Source organism: Rattus norvegicus, chromosome 13, assembly GCF_036323735.1.
Source record: "Rattus norvegicus strain BN/NHsdMcwi chromosome 13, GRCr8, whole genome shotgun sequence".
NCBI lineage: Eukaryota > Metazoa > Chordata > Mammalia > Rodentia > Muridae > Rattus > Rattus norvegicus.
This window is the reverse complement of record NC_086031.1, coordinates 72,335,456-72,357,764: the sequence shown is the minus strand read 5'-3', so window position 1 is coordinate 72,357,764 and position 22,309 is coordinate 72,335,456. Positions and strand designations below refer to the sequence as shown.

The 22,309-nt window shown below is 41.7% G+C and overlaps 1 long non-coding RNA gene across 1 annotated transcript in view; it reads right to left on the bottom strand.

Moving 5' to 3' along the window:
• Positions 1–22,042, bottom strand: part of LOC120096293 (uncharacterized) — an 82,946-nt gene extending 60,904 nt beyond the window's left edge. The window contains exon 1 of the long non-coding RNA XR_005492569.2: positions 21,828–22,042. This is a non-coding gene — a long non-coding RNA (uncharacterized LOC120096293). The remainder of the gene's footprint in view (positions 1–21,827) is intronic.
• Positions 22,043–22,309: the final 267 nt, after the last annotated feature.

Genomic DNA, 22,309 nt, shown 5'->3' with positions numbered 1-22,309 from the left:
ATCAGTCTGGCTCTTGTGCCAGAGTCCACAGGACAGTGAATTTGTTGACACAGCAAACTAGACTTGGGTAGGATTTGTTCTTTTATCTGTCATCGTTGCTGTATCTGGGGTGAGTAAATACTTGTTTATTTCTCCTCAGGAAAAGTCAGGCCACACAACTGGCACCCAAGCAGGAACTGACAGGATCGAAGGTGAGTCAGGGAGGAGTAGATGCAAGCTCTCTACAAGTGGTTGATAAGACATGCAACTGAACTGATCTGACGGTGGACCTTCAACAGAGGCAATGTTGATATAATCACCTTTCTCTATGTGATCCAGGATGCTATGCTCCTTACTGTGTTAGCTTCATGCTCATTGAATAATAAGACATGCAACCAAACTCAGGCCATCTGAGAGTGAAGTATCCTTGGAGGAAACTCTCGGGTGATCTTCTTCTTCTAAGTAGTATGGGGTAGCGTGCCTCTTGCTTGAAGATTGGGGTTGCTACATGAATATAGGAGTGCCCCAAATGACTGGTGGACCAGAGAAGACTTTGCTACCTCTGAATATAGCATAGCAGGCTATGCAGCAGTTGCAGAGTCTTTGCAGTGAGTGATAATGCACATAGCTGAGCTGAGCTGTCTTCCCAAACAGACCTGCCCAAATGAGGGAGGAACTATAAGGAATAAAAGATGCTATCATCTGCACTAGCCTCTGGCTTGGCATGGAAAGTAGTGGAAAAGGAAAAATGAGATGGTGGTATTGGCCTGCCATTTCTTATTGGTGACACAGTACAAGGGAAAGAGAATACCAATTAGACCTCTATCAAAAAGACTTTCCCGGGATCTTAAGACTTAGAATCCAATGGAAAATCAGAAGAAGGAAAAGAGGAAAAGTAAAGGAAGATACCACCTTGGTTGGTCTTTTAATACAAAGGACAGAGAAATCCATGAGCCAACATGCAAATGGGACCTTCATCATAAAGTAGTATAGGAAAATATCGGTATCAGAAAATAGCCTACTTGGGGTTGGGGATTTAGCTCAGTGGTAGAGCGCTTGCCTAGTAAGCGCAAGGCCCTGGGTTCAGTCCCCAGCTCTGAAAAAAAAAAAAAGAAAAGAAAATAGCCTACTTTAGAACTGACTGAAATAATGGGGAAACCATATAATCAAGAGTCAAGCTCCTGAGAGGGAAAGGCATGGTAATGGACAGGGTCAGTCTGCGCTCTGTGGAAATAAATAAACTGAGTAATATAACTACTTATTCCCCCTTGAGGCAAATGCTGCATAATATAAGGAAATTTAAGGAAAAAAAATCAGTCTCAGATCACGTAGTCATCAAACACGCCTAGTTATCAATAACTGAGGTTTCCACTAATAGCAGAGAGCATAAGACAAAAGAGGAAAGAGGGGCATTACTGAGAGAGCATGTGAAAGGTGGTGTTTGATGCCCAGATTATAACACTGTACTTGTCAGAGAGTTAATAAAATTATTTCCGAAGAACATGGGAACTGGTTATGGAGCCTTAATGTTATGCTGAGCCCTATCATGGGACACGATCTTTGTGTAGGAGAAAGACTCTGTTATATCTGAATGATTTAGACTTGCATGCAAATGGGGTTCCTAGTTGCTAAAGCACTCAGGAGGGAGGGGGAAAAGGGCAAAGCAAAACAAACAGGTCTATTCTTACAATTCAAAGCCAAATGTGGCAACGTTTGTGTCAAAGCAGGGGTCCCTAGAGAAAATGACAGAAAGACGAATTCTGTGCTTATGAGTCTCTGGAAGGTTTTAAAACCTAAGTAATCTTCACCAAGTTGTGAAATGAGGAGAGAATGCGAATGTGGTGCATGTGGAGATGACTACACTTGTCTTGGAAGTGGGCAGTTACCCGCCTCCCCAAGGTACATCCTCCCCTTCAGAAAGGTATACTGGGGGTTAAGACTGCTTGTCTGGTCTGTAATCCTTTAAGCAGCTGCATATGGCAAATGGAGAGAGGCAGTGGCCACCTTGTCAGCCCAGAGCCTGTGAGAACTGGAACACTGTTCTCTAGCAACAAACATGGCAGACATCCCATGGATGTGCTTCCTCCCGGACATTAGCTGAGGCAAGCAACATAAGCAAATCCCACCAACCCTATCAAGAGATCTGTGGCGAGCTCACAGCCATGCCACATGATGAGGGTGCAGAATATGGACAAAAGAATATGGAAAACTTCAGTAAGGCCTAAACTGGAAAAACACTCTCGATTGACTAGCTTTTGTATTGCCTGAAAAGTATGGAGTGAATTGATGAAGAACTTTCATAAACAGTCTTATTGGTTTACAGACCTGACATACTACACTATCAACATGCCAGATAAAATGTATCTGTTGGTATAATAGTGACACAGATGTTAGGGATACAACCAACGATTTCCAACAGACTGAAGACCCAGCCTAAAGAAGGGAACCTGTGTTTAAGGCTGTAAATCAGGGCAAAGACCTGTGTCTGGAGAGGTCACAGGCCCCACAGGGAAAGACACTGCTATTATTTCATGTGACTTCCACCAAATGGCCTTCTGAACATTTGCTTTTACATCCATACATAACCATTGCTCTCAGCCTTGGTTATAGATGGAAATTTAATTTTGCAGTAAGGTCTTGTTACTATAACCCATAACCAGTCAAGCTCCTGGAGCTGCATCTTAGTGGCCCAACAATCAGCCATAGCTACGAAATGTAATTAGACATTTGTATCATAACTCCATCACTCCTAAAGGGTTCGGGGAACATCATAGAAGAGAGGGAAGAAAAAGGAGGATTTAGCAGAAAAGATAGAGAGAGTACTGTGGATATAGTTCCATCTAACTGAAACATTTCCTCCTGGAGGAAGGAGGGACATTTATAAGATTTAGGAAGCTAACGAAACTTACAAGTCTCAAGAAGTTCAAAAGGTTACAAGACTAATAAGGACCTTCCTGAAGGTTATACAAGCTATTTTCAACAATTCCGAGAAAGCTCTGCGTTTCAATGGTGCTGTCTGCAGGTTGAGCAGAGAGCCTCCAGCACCCTGCTTCCACATGCCATCACACGGGTTGTGTTGGGCTTCTCAGTGATACAGCTGTCGGTTAGTCATTCAATGATCATATAAGTAACAACAGCAAACTCACTGGTTCACCAAGCTGGTTTCTGTGTAGAATCATTAATTTGCCCTCTTATAGATGTTATAAATAGATGTTTGTCTATATCTCCCCAGGAAAATCAGACCTCTATAAGGATGCAGAAAATTATAAAAAAAATCTGACCCAAGCCAGAACCTTTCTGTTGTCATTGAATCATTTTTGTTCTCCATATTCTCTAATTAGTCATCAAACATGCAGACTCTAAACTTTCTCACCACTAATTTTATCTAACCCTCTGTTTCCAGTCCCAACTATTGCCTTTAGAAACTCATTATTTCCCCAAATTATTTTAATTACCTGTTCCTTTGTCTTATTCCTTCTGACTTCCCTCTCCAAACTACCTTCCACACAACATAAAAATCACCTAATACTATTACTTTTACTAAATCCTCCAGGAACCTTCTAATATTTAAAACATAAAGTTTAAAGAAAAGACAGGAATTTCTCTGCCTTATGACTGTAGGCTATGTTAAAGCCTAGAGGGGCCTTTGTCAAGCTCTGTTCAATAGGACATTTACGTGGAGAGACAATGTGTTCCATAGCCTAGGAATTTTAGAACTTCTTTAATGTGTTTATTGTGGTCAGGGAGTTGAGAATTTGAGATCTGGTCAAGTGAATGAGAGCTCAGTCATTGGTTCTTGGTCTCTTCACTGTGCTGGTTAATTTTCTCATTGCTGTAGCAAAATACTTGACATAAGCAATTTAAGGGAGGGGTGGCATGGTCTAGCTCATGGTTTAGAATACACCATCCAGCATGATGGAGACAGCATGGTGAACAGCTTAGCACATGGTATCCAGAGATCACGGCATCAGGTTTCCACCTGATGCCAACTTCTCACATGGCCCTGAAGCAGAGGTCAGGGTCTGAACAAGACGAAAATGTCACCTTCAATGCCCTCTTTTAGGAACCCACTTCTACTAGCTAGGCCATACTCCAGATATGTTTTAGGAGCACCAAGTGGTCAAAACAAGCCTATGGAGGACATATGGAATTTATCTATACTTATATTCTGGGTGGCCTTACCCAGTAACTGGCTTTGACTACTGTCTCTATACTGACAAGGTCTCCGGTTTTATGTCTAGCCACATTTCACTGGTTTTTGGACTGCCTGTACATTGTCTACATTATGAAGTTTTATAAATCTGAAACTTGACTGATATCTCATCTTCTCTTTACCCAATCTACTCCACTTAAGCCAATGGCAACTTCATGGTTCAGGTTGCTCAAGCCACAAGTTCTGATGACATTATGTGTCTCTTACTATTTTTTCATACCTATGTGATCTATATAAACAAATAAATACACAGAGAGAGAGAGAGAGAGAGAGAGAGAGAGAATATTTGACTAATTCTCAAAACTCACTGTACTGTTTCTTTTGTTTATTGCCTGTGTTTCACACCAGACTGTAAGCTCCAGATGGGCAGGAAGCATGACCTATAATGTTCACTGGTACATCCTCGGTTCTTATAACAATGCCTGACACAGGATAGACATTTACATTTTATTTTATAAATGAAGGGATGACTTATTGATGCATAGAAAAACTAAATTAAGACTAAAGATGTTGCACAGTCAGTAACATGTTTTCTAGACAAGCTGAGGACCTGAGTTTAAACCTCAGAACCCAACTTAAAAATGGATGAGTGTAGGAGCTCAGGCCTCTAATCGTAACAGTGGGGAGATGGAAACAGAGGAATCTCAGCGGCCACTTAGCTTAACTGATGATCTCCAGACCAATGAGAGATTGCCTCAGAGGAGATAAATGAGGTGAAGTTTTGAGATCGACACCCAAAGTTGTTCTCTGGCCTCCACATGCACACACACACACACAACACACACACACACACACACACACACACACACACACACACACGCATGCATGCATGTGCACATAAACCACATACACCAACATGCAGAGAAACATACATACACTTGAGTATTAAAAAAGGGGGGGAGGTGTAATTCCTGAAAAATGATACCTGAAAAGCTTGACCCCTGGCATCTCATATTTTGAGAGAGGGGGGATGGAGAGGGTAAATCTCAGTTCACATAACTTTTTGGCACAGATTTCTTTTCCATGAGGTATTGTGTAGAGCCGGTTGTGATAAAATATCCCCAGCCTCTCTACTCTCCCTGTCTGCTAATGAAGCCTCAGGCTCTGCTCACTTGGCCTTTTCTCTCTCCTTTGCCAGTCCTTAAGATCCATTAATGTTAATTGTAACAACTGGGCCTGGTTAAACCTGGTAGATATTTTATATATAAGGTGACAAATATTATATATCTTCCTTACAGTTTTTCACCAAATCTACTTCACTTATTAAAAAATATTCATTAAATATTAGCTTTGTCCCAAACAGTATATTAAAGCTACTGGGGTAAAACAGTGATTAGTAGAGCTCAGAATTTTATATCTAGGGACAGACATAGAACCAAACAGTCGATAGCAGTAAATAATAAGACAGACATGTAGCCAACCATTGTGAAAGTATAGCAAAGTAACTCAACCTAAAATGCCCAGGGAATGTTGTCTTGTTCCTTGTGCTAAGTCTGTGCTAAGTCTTAAAGAGTAATTCGAAAGTTTCAGTGAAAACGGACTTATAGGGATCATTCCACACAGAGAGAAAAGAAAGGCCAATTCATGACGCTGTGAGAAGAAACTAGTGGCAGCCAGGATGGCTTAGAGAAAACGGAAAGACCTGGGTAGGAGATGAGGCAGTAGTCAGGGCCCATGGTAAGAAGCCTATCAACCGTCTCTGAGCCTGCACCTGTAGTTCATATCAACTGCCTCTGAGCCTGTCACCCATAGTTCAAGCTTTCCTTGGTTCGCTCGCTGGGTGAAAGAGTAGATCCCTCAAGAGGGGTCCTATGAACACATGCTTATCCACACTCATGGACTGTTATGTGTGGCCCAATTGTCTGCTGTTTTTGTGGATGGGTACTCTGTCGCTGTTGCTCTTGGTCACAACGAAGTCACCCACCTTTGGCCTAGTACTGCTCCAAGTATGAGCAGAAGGCATCAGAGACACACTCTGGCTTCACCCCTCTCTCCTTGCACATTTCTAATTACATATACCACCTTTCCCAAACTAGCCATGTTGCCCACATGAGGTACTCACCAAATGCCAGGCAATGAGTCCAGCACTGTGTCCTAACTCTCTCTCCCCTGCTAATCATGCAACATTCCTTAGAGCTGCAGCTTCACGGAGTCAATTTTTTTTTTACTTTGTGTAAAAGCCCAAGTCTTTTACCAGGTCAAAAATGCTTGAAATCGGGAACTGTTTCAGGTGTCTCTGCATCTCTCAGATACTTTGCACAGCGCCCAGTACACTGAATGTTAAACGCATACCTGCTGAGTGTAAAGTACTTGTACAAGGGAGGTCAACTAGAGGTAGCCATTGAGAACTACCTTCCCAGAAATCCTTCCATAGGACACATAGTCATACCTAACCTGGCTGACTCCAAAATGTAGCACTGAATCCAGAGGAAATTGGAATTCCCAGACTTCTATCAGAGAGCAGCACAGTTATAACATCAAGACATAATCTGGTATCTAATCACTGGTCTGTGGTACTAGGAAATGTGCCCCTGCCCAATAGGCAGAAGGAAAACTGCAAAGAAAGCATTTATGACTATAAACAATTTTTCTTTATTCCTCATCTGGGTCCTGAGGCCTGTGATTTGGCTCCAATTTTTCATTGGTGGTTGTTTGTTTCAGACAATAAAACTGTTCCTTTAAAATAATGGAGACTATATTGAATCTAAAAATAAATATCAAAAGACCAAAGTCCCTGAATGGGAGCAATTATTGCAAAAGGCCCAGCCAAGCTCAAAACAGCTGTTAAGGGATCTAGAAACAGGCAGGAGGCGCCTGGCCTCCCGGCTGATGGAGTCACATGGGCAGGTTGACAAACTGAAACAGAGAAAATGTTAACACATATAGCAACAGTACATATGCTGTCCCAGAACATGGCCCTTGTTTGATCATTATTGATCACTAACTACCGATGGCATTGGAGGACATGTCACACAATGAATAGAGAAGGAGCATTCAGCATATTAGGGAAAACAAACAATGGGGAACCCAATCAGGCAGAAGAGCTACTTGAAAGTCTCTAAGAGGAGGAAACCCAGGTCCAATCTGCTGTGAGACAGAGTAAGTCCCGGTGAGTCACCGATGAGAAGAAAGCCAAGATGGCGGGTCGTTACTTCAACGTGGTGGCTTTGTGTTGCTTGATGCATTCAGAGAAGTGATGAAACTGTACCATAAATGTCAAGGACAATAGTTAGCAAGAGTCTGCAGCTATTTTAGAACTGCCTTCCTCCACACGATCTGGGCCTGGACACGTTACAAACACAACCCATATTCGTATTCAAAATCTTTCTGTGAGGGAAGCCTTACACACTGCTAATAGGAAGGGAAAGTGGGACAGCTATTAGGGAAATCGGAGCAAAGGTCCCTCAGAAAACCACCATGTAGAACCACCATGTGACCCTACTGTCTCACTCCTAGGTACCTGAAGGTACCACGGAGATGCTTACACAAACATGTTTCACTTTAGCAGCCAATATGTGGAAGCAACCATGCCCATCAACACATGAATCAGGGGATGCTATGAAACCCTCCAAAGGACTCCAAGCAGCACATTACAGAGACCACTGTATATCAGTGTTTATTGCAACCTAATCGCTGTATTTAGGTAGTAGAAACAGATAGCCAACAGCCGCATCATGAACTAAAAAAGAGAGAGAGAAATTAATACACAAAGGGATTTTTTTTCACCCATAAAAAAGAGCAATGATATATAAGGAAAATGGATACAACTGGAGATAATTATATTAAGTAAATTGAGCCAAAACATGAGGTTTTTCCTCATTCTACATTTTATATAGATATGTAAAATCATGTGTGTAATTATGACATGAAAGTAGAAGGGAAATTAAAGGAACGAAGTGAACTAGTGAGAGGGAAGGGGTGGGTGGAGGAGGGAGGAGGAGGCTTAAAGGTTCAACATACAATATGTACTTTATGAAAATATCCTTATGTAACATAGTACCATGAATAATGAATATACAAAATGAAACTTTAAAATAATAATAATAAAGGAAATGTGGTTTACATAAAACTGGAAATTGCCTGCGGGCATAATTCAGTTGGTAGAGAGCTTTGCCTAGCATGTTCAAAGCCTTGGGTTCAATTCCCAGCACCACATAAACTTGGCATGAGGGTTCATGTCTGTAATTTCATCATTCAGGAAGTAGAAGCAGGAAGACCACCAGATCAAGGTCATTTTTGACTACATAGCAAGTTCAAATCCAGCCCAAGATACATGAGACCTTGTCATAAAAAGAAAAAAAAATGAAAAAATCTGTGTCATTTGCAGAAAAAAAAAGGAAAATTGAAACCATATTAAATAAAGTAAACTAGAGCCAGAAAGGCAAATGCTTTCTCTAATATGTGGAATCTAGACATCAGAATGTATTAATATGCATTTATAAATTACATGGAGGGGGAAGCAAAGCAAGGTACTGACAGAGAAGAAAGACCAAATAGCATGTTTTCTAGTTTTCTTGTATATGTGGAACTGTAGGGCCCGTTTGTGAGCCCCAAAAGACCACCAAGGAGCTAATTCAGATGCAATCTCACTAAGTCCTTATTATTCAAGCTCAAGCTTGGGCCACACCGCCATCTCTGACAGGAGGGTGAAGCCCCAAGCTCTCAGTGGGACAAGGTTTTATAGGAAATGGTGAGCAAGTGAGGGGATTTCTAGCCTGGCACACATCTGACTGGGGGGCTGTTATGGAATTGTATTGCCCTTTAAAATAATTGACCGGTGCTGAGAGCCAAACCATAAGCTTAACTTTTGCTTTCCTCCTGATTGGTGGTTGTTAGGAATGAAGTGCCAGGGGCAGGCTTGCAATGTGGAGGCACGGGTTTGTTGGGGAGTAACCTGGAAACTGGTGGCAGAGAGTTCAACCTTAGATCAGGATGGAGTCTGAACCCAAGATCTGGTCTTTCAGAACCTAAATTTAAATATATAAATCCATATATATGACATGTGATATGTATTTATATATTCTTATCTATATACATATGTGTGATATGAAAGCATATCTGTACTCCCACCTAGTGTATTAGGGGACAATAAGGGGACCAGCAAGAAGGGGAGGAAGGATGGAAGAAGGAAGTGGGGCAAATATCAGCTAGATACCATGATATGTATATTTTAAAATGTTATAACAAAGGTCATTATTCTGCATGTGACTAAAACATTAATTTTTAAAAAAACAGTAATATATAGAAAGAAAAAGAAGTCTCTCGGTAAAGACTTTCTCTTAATAGCACAGCATCAGTATGCACACATTTTCCCCTTCCTTGAATGCCCTGGCCTACAATGTTGATGTTAAGGGATGCTTCCAACTGATCATCACTGGACCAGTTATTTTTACCAGTGCAATTGATTCTCATTATTATTTTCAACAAGCGTGTATTAAGCTTCTACTATGTGCTAGATACTCTACTAGATGAATCCAGGAGAAATATTTGTTTCTATAATCAGAAAGCTCTAGTGGAGAAATTGCTGTGGTACAGACAGGACACAAAACAGCAAGGAATCAGCCTGGCCAAACAGGGGCTGGGCTAAGAGCTTCAGCTGAAGTTAGAGACAAATGTGAAGGGAAGGCCTCAGGAGTGCAGAAAAGACAAGAGATTGCTGCCATTCACTCATCAACTGTAAAAATAAGACCTAGCATTGGTCAAAGTCTCATGTTACATCAGGCACTAAGCTAAGTCTCTTGGATATTTGATCTGGTTCAGTTAATAAATACAAAACTATATAGAGATAGAGGTGGATGATAGATAGATAGATAGATAGATAGATAGATAGATAGATAGATAGATAGCTATACATAGTCATACATAGATATATAGATAGATACAAAAATGTATAGATAGATACATACATATATATACATAGATAAGTGTACATACATACATAAATACATGTATGATACATGGGTGGATGGATAGATAAATACATACATATATACATACATACATGGATGGATAGATAAATACATACATATATAAATACATATATAGAGAGAGATACACAGATGGATAGATAGATAGACAGACAGACAGACAGACAGACAGACAGACAATCTTTTTGCTGCACTACAAAACAATAATACCTGCCAAAGATGCCAACAGCTTTAACCCTAGAACTTGTGATAGGCTTTGGGGTGCTAAAGATAGGTGGAAGAAGAATTCCAGCCAGTTCACTAAGGACATTGTTGACTCTGAAACAAGAGGAACAGTTACCTAAGTTAGGCAGCATGGGTGGCGTCTAGAAGGTAAGAACTACCCCAGCCTCCAGGTAGCAAGGAAGTGAATACCTCTGCCTCACAACCAGAAGAAGTGGAACTCTGCCAACAGGCTGAAGGGGCCCCGAAAGCTGATGCTCCCCAAAGCCTGGTAACCAGGATACTGGATAACAGCCTGGAAAACTGAGAAGACTGTGCAGCCCACTAAACTTCTGACCTGTGCGTCCACACGGCAGGTAACAGATTTGCATTGTTTAAGCCAGTACATCTGTGGCTGTGGCTGTAATAGACAATGAGCGCAATAACATCTGATTTAGCGACAAGGTAGAGAGAGAGGAGAGATAGTTCCGCTGTAGCTTCATGAGCCAACATCTTTAAATATTTCCTTAATCATCAGAACCAACCAAGGTCAGAGTTACTCTTACCATTTCAAAGACGGGAAAAAAAAAGGAAGAACTGTTTTCTAATAACTTAAGTCACAGCAGATAGTTGGGGTCCAAGATGGGGCCTGGGACATGCCAACACTCATGTTTGCTCCCACAGCCTTGTTGCTTCCCATTGCTGCTTACATGACTTATGAATTAAAGCACTTTCCTGTAGATTTTCTTAATTGAATCCCGAAACAGTCTCCAAGGCAGAGTAGACAAGAATTATCCTCCCCCATTTTTATAAATGGGATGGCAATTTAAACACAGATTGTGAGCTGTCCCCAGGTGTGCTGGAGACCTGCCTTATTGCTTTAAATGCTCTACTGATACCCAGTTCCTCAATGTAGGAGTTCCCAGTAACAAGGACAAGAAAGTCAAGAGACCCATCATCAACCTTGGGCACAGGCACAGACATGCTTCTACACACTTGCTAACACATATACAATGTGCACATTCACACCATATATACACGCACACAGGAAAAGTGTTAAGGTGGAAAATGAGATTGTTGTACACAAGAGATAAAGTAAAAAACGATAAATAAGACCTAAATATAGAAAAGTCCCTTCCCCTCCCTCTCCCCTCCTTCCTCCTCTCCATCTCTGTGTGTGCTTTATATGTATCTATCTATCCATCTGTCTGTCTATGGGAGTATATGTACACGTGTGTTTGGGTACCCATGAAGGCCAGAAGTAAGCATCAGATCCCTTGGAGCTAGAGTTGCAGGCACTCATGTGCCATCTGGCATGGGTGCTAGGATCTGAATTCAGCAAGTATTCTTAACCACTGAGCCATCTCCCCAGCCCCAGATATATAGGACAGAGATCCTGACATGGAAAACAAGAGATAAGAGTTCTGCCTTCTACAACTAAGAGAGTGTTCCCACATAGTACCCACACAGTGTATAAGTCACAGGCACTGTCTCAAGGCAAAACCCAGACAGCCCTGTGGAGTAAAGCACTAGCCTATAAGGCCAAGGAAGTATTTCTCAGGAATTCAAGTGCAGCTTCTCTGATGTGGAGTAGCATCTAGGAAATGATATGCTAGAACCTAAGCTCACAATTGAGGAAAGGAGGAAATCTGGGGTCTCTCTGCAAAAGGAATGGAGATAGAGAGTGAGTCAAAAGAAGAAAGAAATCATGTAGAAAAGGTTCCAGGAGAGGGAGAGGGAGAAAATATAGAGGACAAGTTTCAATGCAAGTCAGGAGTATAAAGAGTTAAGTCATGATTGTATAGCAAAAAAAGAAGAAAGGAGGGGAAGAAGCCTTGTAATAGAACTGTTCTAATTGACTGCTGACTCTACACTGCTCAGATTCACTGGGTAATTGCTCAATTCTCCATTTCATTTCATCTGTACGGTAAGAGCTGTAGAGCTACTGGGGCGGGGGGAGGCTTAAGAACTGATTAAGGGAAATCACTCCTTGCAGGCCTTAGGTTATTCTTGTAAAAGGTGATGCCAGAAAAATCATAATTAAAATGGAAACACGATGAATAACAAGAGCCCCTTTCCTCGAATGTGAAATACGTTTTAACAGCTACCTCTGCTAAGAGACCCAACACATTCGACCTTCCAATAAGGATAAGCAGGATTTTCTATCAGAGTGAAATAGAAACTATAAATCAAATGTTTCATATCTAAAGTCTGAGCCAGCTCCAGTGAGTAAAATTCCTCTCTCCAACAGTCCGGTATTTTTTCACTGGCTGGCTATCAGACTTCCTTGACTCCGGAACTATATGGATCCTGCTTCTCCATCTTAAATCTGTGAAACTACCATCAAGAGCTATAGTCTTGACTGCTTGTGACATACTATCTGAGATAAAGAAGCTGGTCACTAATAAATAAGCCGGTGTGTGAGATTCTATCAAGTACATATGGTCGAGATGGAATCATGGGAAAGGAGAAGAGAGGGGCAGAAAGCCTGAAGCCGGCTAGGGCAAGGTTACAAAATAAGTCCTAAGGGGACCGCAGACAGCAGGAGATAAAAAGGAGCATTAGCTCGAATGCCTTTGGAGAAGAACAAATTAGGATAATCTAATTCTCCTGATTCAGGTACAAGAAAATGCACCTTCACTAAGCTTGGATTATTCCTCCCTAGTTTTCAGGAACCCAATGTGGAGCTCAACACCCTCCTTCCCTGAGGGAGAACTTAGATTTCAAATGATTCAACTGTTTATAGAAACTTCTGGTGGTTTTTTTTCAGGGGTGCTGTTTGCTAATGGAGACTGCTCAGAGCTATTTCGCTGAGGGACACCCTCCTCCTACAGAAAGCATCAGAGCACCTTTCCTCACCCATTTGGTTGGGAGTAAAATAAAGTATGCTGCCATGATTATATTCAAACTCCACAAAGTCTCCAGAACTTTTTGGTCATCCTGATGGTCCACTGTTGAGCACCAGGCTAGAGAACCTGGAGTGTAGTACAGCCTGCGAGGCAGCAGGAACTACCCCAGAACAAGCACTTCATAAATAACAGAGTCCTTCATAGGCCCAGTCAACAGTTTCAATAAGGGACACCTTGGGAGTACCAGGATGCCTTGGTGGCCTCCCCTTGTAGACTCAGACTAAATTAAGTGGGTGAAAGGGCAGTTGACTATTCCAGTAATGAAGCTCACCTCTTTCTCCCAACTTCCAGTCACCTTACTAACCACCCCTCAGTACACTGTATTAGGATAGCCTCAGGACAGCCTTGGAGCCGTAGCTCAGACAAATGACATTGAATGTGACTTGAAAATGAAAGAGAGATCTGTGGAGATGAAAGAGTACATGTGGGAAGTGGGGGACAGACACATGGGGGGCAGAAAAGCCAGAGAGGTGACCAACCAAAAAAAAGGGTATATGAAAATACCATATGGGCCCACAGCTCCCTGTTCCCACCCCCATGGGAGAGAGAGCTCATTGCCCAGACGTGTGGGCAATCCTGAGACTGCAGGGCAGGAAAGACTGCCACTTCTGCCCACCTTTGCCCACATCCCTGGACTAAGAGGAAACTGTATAGGGCCTCTGAGAACAGAAAGATAAGGGCAGTCAAGCTACAAGAGCCCTGAGGTCCAGACTACGCCTGGATCTGAACGGACCAGGGCAAACAGGCCTGGGAAACCAGAGGAGACTACTTTCTGCCCACATTTCTTTTCTTTTTTCTTTTTTTTTTTTTTTTTTTTTTTTTTTTTTTTTTTTTTTTTTTTTTTTTTTTGAGCTGGGGACCGAACCCAGGGCCTTGTGCTTCCTAGGCAAGCGCTCTACCACTGAGCCAAATCCCCAACCCACATTTCTATCTCTAGAGGAAAATACCTAGCGCCATCAGGGCCCCCTGCGCACAGGGACCCAGAAGTAGGGGCAGGCCCTTCAGGTTGCTGCCCTAATGGAGAGCTGAAACGCAGGCCCCGAGGAGCAACTTCAGGCCCGGGACCAGAGGTAAGACCAACTTTTCTGCTCCAAGTGACCTGCATGGTGGACTCAGGACACAGAGGCGAAAATCCTCTGGGACTAAACACTTCCGGTTTCTTGCTGGAGCCCAAACCTCGCTGATCCTGAGCCCATAGCTCCCTGCTCCCAAACCCTGTGAGAGAGAGAGCTCACTGCCCAGACAGGTAGACACTCCTGAGACTGCAGGGCAGGAGAGACCTCAGCACTGCCCACCTTTGCCCACATCCCTGGCCCAAGAGGAAACTGTAAAGGGCCTCTGGGAACAGGAAGATAGGGGCACTCAAGCTACAGGTCTCCTGCAGTCCAGACACCGCCAGAATCTGAAGGGACCCAGTCAAACAGCTCCCTGCACCCAAATCCAGTGGGAGGGAGACCTAAACCTTCAGAAGGGCAAACACACCTGAGAAGCCAGAAAAGACTACACTGCCCACATTTCTGATTCTAGAGGAAAACACCTAACACCATCTGGGACCCCTGTGCACAGAGACCCAAGAAAAAGCAGGGCAGGCCCTTCTGGTAGCTGCCCTCACGGAGAGCTGAAATGCAGCCCCCAAGGAGCGACTTCAGGCCTGAGACCAGAGAGGTAAGACCAACTTTTCTGCTCCAAGTAACCTGCCTGGTAGACTCAGGATACTCACCCACAGGAACAACTGAAGACCAGTAGACAGGAAAGACTATATGCCTGAAAGCAGAATACTCTGTTCCCATAACTGGCTGAAAGAAAACAGGAAAACAGTACTCCTGACACACAGGCATATAGCAGCCACTAGCCACTGTCAGAAATAGCAGAACAAGGTAACATCAGAGACAACCTAATGGTGAGAGGCAAGCACAGGAACCCAAGCAACAGAAACCAAGACTACAATGGAGCCCAATTCTCCCACCAAAGCAAACACTGAATATCCAAACACACCAAAAAAGCAAGATCTAGATTTTAAATCACATTTGATCATGACAATGGAGGACTTCAAGAAAGACATAAAGAACTCCTTTACAGAAATGCAGGAAAACACAAGTAAACAAGTAGAAGCCCTTAGAGAGGAAACACAAAAATGCCTGAAAGAATTACAGGAAAACAAAATCAAACAGGTGAAGGAATTGAAAATGGAAATAGAAACAATAAAGAAAGCACAAAGGGACACAACACTGGATATAGAAAACCAAAGGAAGAGACAAGGAGTCATAGGTACAAGCATCACCAACAGAATACAAGAGATAGAAGAAAGAATCTCAGGAGCAGAAGATCCCATAGAAATCATTGACACAACTGTCAAAGATAATGTAAAGCGGAAAAAGCTACTGTCCCAAAACATAAAGGAAATCCAGGACACAATGAGAAGATCAAACCTAAGGATAATAGGTAAAGAAGCGAGTGAAGACTCCCAACTCAAAGGACCAGCAAATATCCTCAACAAAATCATAGAAGAAAACTTCCCTAACCTAAAGAAAGAGATTCCCACAAACATACAAGAAGCCTACAAAACTCCAAATAGATTGGACCAGAAAAGAAACTCCTCCCGTCACATAATAGTCAAAACACCAAATGCACAAAACAAAGAAAGAATATTAAAGGCAGTAAGGGGAAAAGGTCAAGTAACATATAAAGGCAGACCTATCAGAATCACACCAGACTTCGCACCAAAGACTATGAAAGCCAGAAGATCCTAGACAGATGTCATACAGACCCTAAGAGAACACAAATGCCAGCCCAGGTTACTGTATCCTGCAAAACTCTCAATTAACATAGATGGACAAACCAAGATATTCGATGACAAAACCAAATTTACACAATATCTTTCTACAAATAGAGCCCTACAAAGAATAATAAATGGTAAAGCCCAACATAAGGAGGCAAGCTACACCCTAGAAAAAGCAAGAAACTAATCGTTTTGCAACAAAACAAAGAGAAGACAAGCACACAAACATAATCTCACCTCCAAATATGAAGATAACAGGAAGCAACAAACACTATTCCTTAATATCTCTCAACATCAATGGACTCAACTCCCCAATAAAAAGACGCAGATTAACAAACGGGATACATAATGAGGACACAGAATTTTGCTGCCTACAGGAAACACACCTCAGAGACAAAGACAGATACTACCTCAGAGTGAAAGGCTGGAAAAGAATTTTCTGAGCAAATGGTCTGAAGAATCAAGCTAGAGTAGCCATTTTAATATCGAATAAAATCGAATTTCAACCAAAAGCCATCAAAAAAAGATAAGAAAGGACACTTCATATTCACCAATGGAAGAATCCACTGAGATGAACTCTCAATCCTAAAAATCTATGCTCCAAATACAAGGGCACCTACATACATAAAAGAAACCTTACTAAAGCTCAAAGAATACATTGCACCTCACAAAATAATAGTAAGAGATTTCAACACCCCATTCTCATCAATGGACAGATCATGGGAACAGAAATTAAACAGACACATAGACAGACTAACAGAAGTTAAGAAACAAATGGACTTAACAGATATTTATAGATCATTCTACCCTAAAACAAAAGGATATGACTTCTTCTCACCACCTCATGGCTCTTTCTCCAAAATTGACCATATAATCGGACACAAAACAGGCTTCAACAGATACAGAAAGATAGAAATAATCCCATGCGTCCTATCAGACCACCACGGCCTAAAGATGGTCTTCAATAGCAATAAGGGAAGAACGCCCACATATACATGGAAGTTGAACAATGCTCTACTCAATGATAACCTGGTCAAGGAAGAAATAAAGAAAGAAATTAAAGACTTCTTAGAATTTAATGAAAATGAAGGTACAACATACCCAAACTTATGGGACACAATGAAAGCTGTGCTAAGAGGAAAACTCATAGCTCTGAGTGCCTGCAGAAAGAAACAGGAGAGAGCATATATAGAGAACACACTTAAAGCTCTAGAACAAAAAGAAGCAAATACACCCAGGAGGAGGAGAAGGCAGGACATAATCAAACTCAGAGCTGAAATCAACCAAGTAGAAACAAAAAGGACTATACAAAGAATCAACAAAACCAAATGCTGGTTCTTTGAGAAAATCAACAAGATAGATAAACCCTTAGCCAGACTAACCAGAGGACACAGAGAGTGTGTCCAAATTAACAAAATCAGAAATGCAAAGGGAGACATAACAACAGAATCAGAGGAAGTTCAAAAAACCATCAGATCCTACTACAAAAGCGTATATTCAACAAAACCTGAAAATCTGGAGGAAATGGACAATTTCCTAGACAGATACCAGGTAACAAAGTTAAATTAGTAACAGATAAACCATTTAAACAGGACCATAACTCCTAAAGAAATAGAAGCAATCATTAAAAGTCTCCCAACCAAAAGGAGCCCAGGTCCAGATGGGTTCAGTGCAGAATTCTATCAGACCTTCATAGAAGACCTCATACCAATACTGTCCAAACTATTCCACAAAATTGAAACAGATGGAGCGCTACCAAATTCCTTCTATGAAGCCACAATTACTCTTATACCTAAACCACACAAAGATCCAACAAAGAAAGAGAACTTCAGACCAATTTCCCTTATGAATATCAACGCAAAAATACTCAATAAAATTCTTGCAAACCAAATCCAAGAGCACATCAAAACAATCATATATCATGATCAAGTAGGCTTCATCCCAGGTATGCAGGGATGGTTGAATATAGAGAAAACCATCAACGTAATCCACTATACAAACAAACTGAAAGATAAGAACCACGTGATCATTTCATTAGATGCTGAGAAAGCATTTGACAAAATTCAACACCCCTTCATGATAAAAGTCCTGGAAAGAATAGGAATTCAAGGCCTATACCTAAACATAGTAAAAGCCACATACAGCAAACCAGTAACTAATATTAAACTAAATGGAGAGAAACTTGAAGCAATCCCACTAAAATCAGGGACTAGACAAGGCTGCCCACTCTCTCCCTACTTATTCAATATGGTTCTCAAAGTCCTAGCCAGAGCAATCAGACAACAAAAGAAGATCAAAGGGATACAGACCGGAAAGGAAGAAGTCAAAATATCACTATTTGCAGATGATATGATAGTATATTTAAGTGATCCCAAAAGTTCCACCCGAGAACTCTAAACCTGATAAACACCTTCAGCAAAGTGGCTGGGTATAAAATTAGCTCAAATAAATCAGTTGCCTTCCTCTACACAAAAGAGAAACAAGCCGAGAAAGAAATTAGGGAAACGACACCCTTCATAATAGTCCCAAATAATATAAAATACCTCAGTGTGACTTTAACCAAGCAATTGAAAGATCTGTATGTTAAGAACTTCAAGCCTCTGAAGAAAGAAATTGATGAAGACCTCAGAAGATGGAAAGATCTCCCATGCTCATGGATTGGCAGGATTAATATAGTAAAAATGGCCATTTGAACAAAAACAATCTACAGATTGAATGTAATTCCCATCAAAATTCCAATCCAATTCTTCATAGAGTTAGACAAAACAATTTGCAAATTCATCTGGCATAACAAAAAACCCAGGATAGCTAAAACTATCCTCAACAATAAAAGGACTTCAGGGGGAATCACTATCCCTGAACTCAAGCAGTATTACAGAGCAATAGTGATAAAAACTGCATGGTATTGGTACAGAGACAGGCAGATAGACCAGTGGAATAGAATTGAAGACCCAGAAATGAACCCACACACCTATGGTCACTTGATTTTTGACAAAGGAGCCAAAACCATCCAATGGAAAAAAGATAGCATTTTCAGCAAATGGTGCTGGTTCAACTGGAGGTCAACATGTAGAAGAATGCAGATCGATCCATGCTTATCACCCTGTACAAAGCTTAAGTCCAAGTGGATCAAGGACCTCCACATCAAACCAGATACATTCAAACTAATAGAAGAAAAAGTGGGGAAGAATCTCGAACACATGGGCACTGGAGAAAATTTCCTGAACAAAACACCAATGGCTTATGATCTAAGATCAAGAATCAACAAATGGGATCTCAAAACCCAATCACAGAAAAACACACATGGTATGCACTCATTGATAAGTGAATATTAGCCTAAATGCTCGAATTACCCTAGATTAACAGAACACATGAAACACAAGAAGGATGACCAAAATACAGATGTTTCACTCCTTCTTTAAAAGGGGAACAAGAATACCCTTGGGAGGGTATAGGGAGGCAAAGTTTATAATAGAGACAGAAGGAATGTCCATTCAGAGCCTGCTCCACATGTGGCCCATACATATACTAGCCACCAAACTAGATAAGATGGATGAAGCAAAGAAGTGCAGGCTGACAGGAACCAAATGTAGATCTCTCCTGAGAGACACAGCCAGAATATGGCAAATACATAGGCGAATGCCAGCAGCAAACCACTGAACTAAGAACGGGACCCCCGTTGAAGGAATCAGAGAAAGGTCTGAAAGAGCTGAAGGGGCTTGAGACCCCATATGAACAACAATGCCAAGCAACCAGAGCTTCCAGGGACTAAGCCACTACCCAAAGACTATACATGGACTGACCCTGGGCTCCAACTGCATAGGTAGCAATGAATAGCCTAGTAAGGGCACCAGTGGAAGTGGATGCCCTTGTTCCTGTCAAGGCTGGACCACCAGTGAACTGGATTCTTGTGGGGAGGGCGGTAATGGGGGGAGGATGGAGAGGGGAAGCCCATATAGAAGGAGAGGGGGAAGGTTTAGGTGGAGGTTGGCCTGGAAACCGGGAAAGGGAATAACATTTGAAATGTAAATAAGAAATACCCAACTTAATAAAGATGGAAAAAAAGAAAGAAAAGTTTAAAGGAGAGAATTAAAACATAAAAGAAAGTGCTGGAGAGATGGCTCAGCGGTTAAGAGCACCGACTGTTCTTCCTGAGTTCCTGAGGTCCTGAGTTCAAATCCCAACAACCACGTGGTGGCTCAGAACCATCTGTAATGAGACCCGGTGCCCTCTTCTGGTGTATCTGAAGACAGCTACAGTGTATATATATAAAATACATAAATAAATTTAAAAAAAAAGATTTGCTTTAAAAAATAAATAAATAAATAAATAAAAAATAAATAAATAGAAAGCACAATAAGGAAACCACAATTTTGTATGCTCATGAAATATATATACATATATATACATATACACATACATACACATATATACATATGTATTGCACACACAAATATATAAACACTTAAATTTTTAAATAAATAAAATGAGTCTAGAATTCTGAAAGCATCACTGTCACTTCTGTACTTATTCTGGGGACAGCTGTCATTTACCTCTGGCAACAAGCACTCACCTTCTTACCTGAAAATGCCTTAATCCACCAGAGGTTCTTGCCTCTAGGCCCCATTAGAATCATGAGGGAGAGTGTTTGAAGAGAAAAATACCAGCACCCCCAACACCTAGGCTATACCCCCAGAGAGTCTGGTTTGGCAGCTGCATGCTACTAAAGCTCCCAAGAGAGTGATAATGTGAAGACAGGGTGGCCTGTCAGGTCATGTGCCAACTCCTCTGGGTGGCTCCTCACAAGACAGGTGACTATTCTGAGCATCTGGCCAAGAAGATTAAGCTCTACTTGCTTAACTCAGAACCTGAAGGTCATCAGACATCATCCTCAAGACCAGCTAGAATAAACATTGCCTATTCAGATGCAATAAATATTGACTGACGGTTTGCCATGGACCAGATCCTGTGCAGGGAACAAAGACATGAACATGGGCTTCAAGCTGTTTCTCCATTTACTTAGTGCTCCCTTGGGCCCCTTCACAAAACCTGGTTTATGCACTTATGTGTTCATATATAATACATATGCCCAGATTCATTTACCTAGTAACCTCGCAGTTCATGTGCATCAGCAGCTGATATGTAACATCTTTCTGAGTGTCTATGTGATGAGCATTCAAGAAAGAGGAGCCTGAACACGAGTCACACACCCACTCCTTTCTAAGATTCATCTCCTGATAAACTCTCTATGAGATTAGCTGAAGGATGGAACTAGTGTCCAATATTCAAGAAGCCCAAACTGAACTCTCTGTCTCTGTCTCTGTCTCTGTCTCTGTCTCTGTCTCTGTCTCTGTCTCTGTCTCTCTCTCTCTCTCTCTCTCTCTCTCTCTCTCTCTGTGTGTGTGTGTGTGTGTGTGTGTGTGTGTGTGTGTGTGTGTGTGTGTGTGTGTGTGTGTATGCCCTTTCAAGTCTTTAATTCTTACCAAACTGTCAGGGAAAACAGCACAATCATGAAACTCCCCAACCAGCCTTCCCAGCCCTTGTATGTGACCGAAAGCTTGAGGAGAAAAGAAGGCAATCTGCTGTCATAAACACTCTCATATGGGAGCTTAAAGATCAAAGATCCAGGCCCTCAAGACAGCTCTAATCCACCCCTAACCCCTCTCCTTCTGATGTGCCTCCTGCACACTTTGACCTGCATTCCCTGTTGCAATTATGACAGCATCTGTCTTCCCTGCTAGAAGAGCTGATCCTCAATCTGTGGTCCATCCCCCACCAGAGACTATATCTAATTCTGAGTACTGTGTCTGAATACTGACCGTGTGCTTCATTCTGGAGACGCTTGCTTGTTAGCTCTCACTGTCTCTGAGTCCAGTGAGTTGGATAAGTCTACTGCCCCACACAACTGTTGGCTCCACCTAGCTGTGGAGGTCACAATGGAAGCATGTCATCTTGCATGAGTTCTGGCTTCTGACCCCCCTCAGCGACATTTGGGGATATGCATCAGAGTTGTACAGCCATCACTACAATCAATTTTGGAAACAACTGGGAATTTAGAAGATATTTAGAACCAAACTTAAAATCAATTCTGGGAGCTATTTTGTCATCTGAAAAAGAAATGCTATATTCATTTACTGCCTATCTCCATCTACCCAAGCCCTCCATGACCCCAACCCTTAATCTATATTCCATATGTTCAGGATGTTTCGCATAACAGAACCATGAAGGGTGTGGTCTTTCTGACAGAGCCCTTTCACGATACCAATTTTCAGTGTCAATCCTGCTATAACATGTGTGTTGG